Source organism: Cicer arietinum, chromosome 1, assembly GCF_000331145.2.
Source record: "Cicer arietinum cultivar CDC Frontier isolate Library 1 chromosome 1, Cicar.CDCFrontier_v2.0, whole genome shotgun sequence".
In the NCBI taxonomy this organism is placed as follows: domain Eukaryota; kingdom Viridiplantae; phylum Streptophyta; class Magnoliopsida; order Fabales; family Fabaceae; genus Cicer; species Cicer arietinum.
Genome location: NC_021160.2, coordinates 21,895,014 through 21,901,015, shown reverse-complemented (window position 1 = coordinate 21,901,015; position 6,002 = coordinate 21,895,014).

Sequence of the window (6,002 nt, the reverse complement as noted above, 5' to 3'; positions counted from 1 at the left end):
AACCAATCCAAAGACGATCATTTTTAATTTCTATAGATCCACGCATCGGTAACCAATCTGAAGACGATCACTCTCATTTCTATATATCTACACATTGGTAAACAATCTGAAGATGGTCATTTTTAATTTCTATAGATCCACGCATCGGTAAACAATCTGAAGACGATCACTTTCATTTTTATAGATCTACGCATCGGTAACCAATCCGAAGACGATCATTTTTAATTTCTATAGATCCACGCATCGGTAAACAATCTGAAGACGATCACTTTCATTTTTATAGATCTACGCATCGGTAACCAATCCGAAGACGATCATTTTTAATTTCTATAGATCCACGCATCGGTAACCAATTCGAAGACGGTCACTTTCATTTCTATAGATCTATGCATCAATAAGCAATCCAAAGACGATCACCTTCATTTTTGTCGATTTACGCATCGGTAACCAATCCGAAGACGATCATCTTTATTGTTGTCGATCTACGCATCGGTAATTAATCCGACGACGATTATTCTGCACATCTAAAAAATTTGCATCATTCTCACTTTAACATTTCAAATGCACTTTAATACATGTGTTTGTTATTGGACAAAATTTAGGTCCTTATATTTACTTATCTTTTACCCGATAACATGAAAACGAATACCATTGTTATTCATATTTTCATATTTTTCAAGTAAAATATAATTAAATAGGGACAGTAGTACCCCAATTTTGTCCATTTTTGATAAAAATAAATCAAAAAGGAAAATAATTCAAAAAAAGGAAATATGTATTTAAAAAAGAAAATAAAAATAATTACCATAAATAATTGCATTATGTCTCAAATTACAATTTTAATTTACAATTACAATCAAATTTAAACCAAATTAAGCCAGCCTGCTTTGGCTCTGTTTTGTTGCTATCCTTACTGCTGCCTTTCTGTTCCTGATACAGTGTCATGGTTGAGGCACTAGCCTTTGCTTTGTAACTAATTGGAGAAACAAAAAAAGCATTTCTTTTCTAGTCAGCCTTTGCACACATGATAAGAACAAAGAGACAAATTTTTGAGTTAAAAAAAAAAGAAACTAAAAGACAAATAAAAGTTCAGCAATGAACATATCAGAACAAATAATCTAAATTTATGAAGACATCTGAGATGCAGAAAAATGCAGATGATGAGCAAAGAAAACGAAACATCAAACAAAGAAAAAACTCAAACTCAAATAGAGACACAGCCAAGAAAGCAACTAAACAGATAAAAAAACTCTATAAATACATCCTTTTTTTTTACAAAAAAGGGAGACATTTTTAGGGGAAGATACACATCTAAAGAAGAGAGTTTTATTTTTTATTTTTTATTTTTTATTTTTTAAAAAGAAACATTTCTTTTTTTTTAAAGAGAGATTTGAAAACAAAAATAGTTGAGCATAGAAGGAGCAACAACCTAACTCAATGGTATGTATCCCTGTCATGCTTGTTGTTATACTTGTTTCTGTTTTATTTTAAAATAGGTTTACTTGTTTAGGATTTATTGAGCTTTGAATGGGTTTACTTCTATTTTGAGATGATGTTGGTTTCTATTGAAATAATGCTGGTGCTAAATTGTTATGCTGGTTTGTATTAAAAAAGAAAGATGAGGCTAAGGTGTTTTGAAATGATGGCTACTTTGAAACTTAGTAGATAGGAAGTATAGCAAGTCGGACTCGTAGCTTTTTGAACGCAGGCGTGGCCATGCTGTCCTGAAAAGGTCTGCAAGCATGTGTACTATTTGCTGAAATGATTTTGATTTATTAAATCAATTATTTATTTATTTAAGAAAGTAAAATCAATAAAATATTATTTTAAAATACATTATATATATATAATGATAATTTAACTGTTTTAAAACTCTTTTTATTTATTTATTTATTTTAATTTATTTTATTCTATTTTTTATTCATTATTTATTTTAATGAACTAATCTAAAATCGACTTATTTAATAGATGTAACTTTTTTTATCTCTGAGTTGTTAAAACACAAGTTGTACTATTTGGTGGTTTTGAAACTCAATTTAAAAATCGAGAATAATAAAATATTTTGTAGAGGATTAAATTAGATGTGACATCTTCTTTATTCCTTGAGTTTTGGAACACGAGTTGTACAACTTGATCGTCTTAAAACTCGTATTTTAAAGTATTTATTAAAATCAAACTCTTTTATTTTTCTATTTTGTCAAAACATTTTTTATCACAAAACAAATTTTCTTTAAAACACACTCAACACATCCATTTTGTTTTTAACCAAGAACTACGTAGCTTTGATTTCTCAATCGCATCGGGAGATACGTAAGAGCAAGATCACATTCTTGTCAAGCACATAAATAAAAATTTCTTATTTTTTATCCTTTATTTGTTAAGTACATATTTATTTCAAAATCATATTTTAAATATAGTAATAATTGTTATTCATATTTAATAATAAAGAAAAATAAATATAGTTAAGTTAAAATTAATCTTGCACAATTAATTATAGGTAACCGTTTTTAACGGATGTCGTAGGATGCTAATACCTTCCCTACGCATAATCGACTCCCGAACTCAAATTTGGTTTCGGAGACCATTTTTTCTATTTTTAAGGGTTTCCCAATATTTTCCCTATTTTAAAATAAATTTTGGTGGCGACTCCATTGAATTCGAGAAACACTCGAAATTTTAAGCCGCGACACTACGATAGATAAACAAAGTGGTGGTTTATTCACATATCTTCTATTTTAAATGCCATACAATTTTCAAATCTTTTAAGAACAAAAAATTCTAACTTCATTTTCTCATAAGTAGAATTTATCCAAATATCTTCCATGGTCCAATTAAGCTTCATAGTTATAATAAAACTAATAACTAATTATAAAAAACAAAGGCAATCAAATAAAAACCTAAATTACACAAAGAAGAAAAAAAACAAGAATTTAATTTATATGCATTGTTAATGTAAAGAGTTGTTACATTAACAGTGAGTCACAATCATCTGATGTTCAAAAATAATTAACTTGTATGATAACTATTTTTAAAGTAATGGACATGAGTTGTTATGATGTGCTAAGAGTGCATGCAAATTAAAAAAATATAAAAGTCAAAGTACGAGAAGGCAGCGAAGACAAAAGCATTATATATCAAAAGCATGTTGTGCATTCAAATTAAACTAAAAAAACAAAGTCGAAATATGAGAAGGCAAATGTTGTCATTGTGACCTAAAATTGAATTAGTCTTTAAATCGTTAAAATAGTACATAAAAGATACAACTTTCATTTTATGACCGTTAAAATGTCAGTCAAAGACTAATTTTAATTTTTTTTACTGAGTAATATCATATACACTGATTAAAATGATACTTTACCCTGAAAACAAACATTATGCATATAAAATCAAATAACTATTACAAAAATGTGAAATTAAAAGCACAAGACAGCACTAAAAACATACATTTGCCAATGAGAAAGAAAAATCTGATGAGAGATACATCAGGTTAAAGATTTTGGTGCGATTGTTGGTATTAATATGTATAATTTTGAATACCAAAAGATTAAGCTGTAAAAAATATCAAATAAATACTGCTATATTTTATTGTCTTCGTTAAAAAATCTTGAAAATTTTAATTGAATATTCTTAAAATTATTTATAATCTTTTAAAATTTTAATTAATTAATTAATTTTTTTAAGACAAATAGTCTTTTAAATTCTTTAAAAATTTCAATTGAAAAGGTAGTTTTAAGTTTTATAAGATATTTTTCAGTAATAATCTTAATTAAATAGATATTTTTCAGTTTTATAAATTTGTTAAAAAGAATAGGGAATATAGATTTCGTTAAAATAATAGAAAATATCAATGGAGATAATTCATAGCATGATGAGAGCACAATGAGTGAGAAAAAGATACAAGGAAGTCAGCAAATTTAGTGTAAACAAAATATGTTATCAAGCTAACCAAACAACTAAAACAAAATCCCTAAAACATTCAAACAATATCAAGAAGACAAGTTAATGGTTGAGATTTGAAAACTTGATTGATGTACAAAATTTATTGCAAACTACTTTTTTATTGATTAAAAATACTTTTATTTCGAGACTTCTAAATAGATCAAGCACACGACAATCAAGTGCAATGCAAACAATCACAAATTTCTAAAAGACAAACATGATCAAGAATATCTTAACTAATCAAAACAAACAAAAAAAATATGATGTATCTCTCATTAAATATAGTTATCGTTCGTTTATTGAAATGAATATGAACCAGTCAAAAAAATATGAACTCAGACAAAGAACCCTAATGTGATATCTTCTTCATCTTTTTCTTATTCTTGTTGTCAATCGTACCCATGAAAGAACTTCGTACTTGTGGTTATCTCTATTTCGACAATTCATTGTTGTTCCATTTTTTTCTCATACACAAACAATACATGCTCTAATTTTGAGTGCGAAGGAAAACGCATTTGCTTTTTACTAACTTAAAAAGTATATTTGCTTGCACATGGCATATATGAATTGTCAAGTGATTGTCAATCCACTTTCTCCTCTTTATTGTGTTCATATCTTATTTGGTGAAAGTAACTTTTCAATAAAAAATAACCAAAAAAGGAAAATCACAACAAGCAAACAAAGATCAAGGCAATGGGTAACAACAAACGACAATAGATAGGTACTAAAAGATCTAAGAGGCCACAAAGACAAAATGGCTAGAAAAGTTCCAATGGTAAGTTGTGTTGGAAAGCTCAATAGGCTAGAGAGAAGAAACAAATGCGTTTGAAATAAATTGGAGGATAAAGAAAAGGATGAGAAGGAAGAATTGCATGTCTTAACTACAAATTAGTATATCATAAGCATGTTGAATAGCAAGATAAAATGAGAAGTAAAAACTAGTAAGCATGTTGAATAGCAAGATAAAATGAGAAGTAAAAACTAGTAAGCATGTTGAATAGCAAGATAAAATGAGAAGTGGAAGTAAAAATTGGTAGTTCGCCAACAACCTGGATAATGAAAAGCATCATAGATGTTACTTTTATGTGAAATTGAGTGTAAAAGACAAATATGTTTATCATCTAGAATAACTTTTCGAGTGAATGATCTCTACATGTTGCGCACCATGGAGACAACAAATTCACAAGTATATCGCATACTCACCTACATTCTATCTCTTGTCTCAAACTTCATCCCCACGCTTTGAAAAGAAAAAAAACTTCTTCCTTCCTCTCTTGTATTTAATGGTAGGCCAAGTAAAAATTTGTATGGTGCTTAGTATAAATGTATAAATGAGATGAATCATTGAGCTAATATTAGTGTCACCGTGAGATATTTGATTCATAAGAGTTGAAATAAACTAAACTGAGTTAGACTTTACAATGTCTAAGTCTAACCCATCAAAAAATTTAAAGTCTAAACATGATTTATTGGTAATCAAAGGCTTTTTTTAGATTTGAGTCCAACCTTTATGAAAATCTAATAAAACTTATAAACCTATTAAAAATTTATTTCGTATTAACATTTTGAATAATTAATGAGACATGTTTAAACAGACTAACGAACTAAAAAGTCAATGAAATACTAACCTTATATTACTGACCTTTTTATTAATGGAATGAAAATTATAAAAGTCTGTACCTAAGGAGGAAAAGAAAATGAAGACCAACACATAAATGAACGATAACTATAGGGACCACAATGTAATTAACTCTACCTTATTATGACCAAAATCTAATTAAACTCTCTCTACCATATACCTTAACAAAAGAACACCACGTTAAAAATATTGTAAACTCTATTTGAGATACAACATATAATTAAACAACATATTTTTAATCACTAATGAGATATTCAAACTCTTAAAATTTCATTTACTTGTCAAAGAATCTATGTAACTCTGATCCATTATTGTAGAATACATTCATTTTCAGTACTGCTTACAACTCCTTAACTATTAAATTGTTTTTAATTAGGGAAAATGCCATATTTTTTCGTTACTTGAACTAGTTGTCCTCATAAAC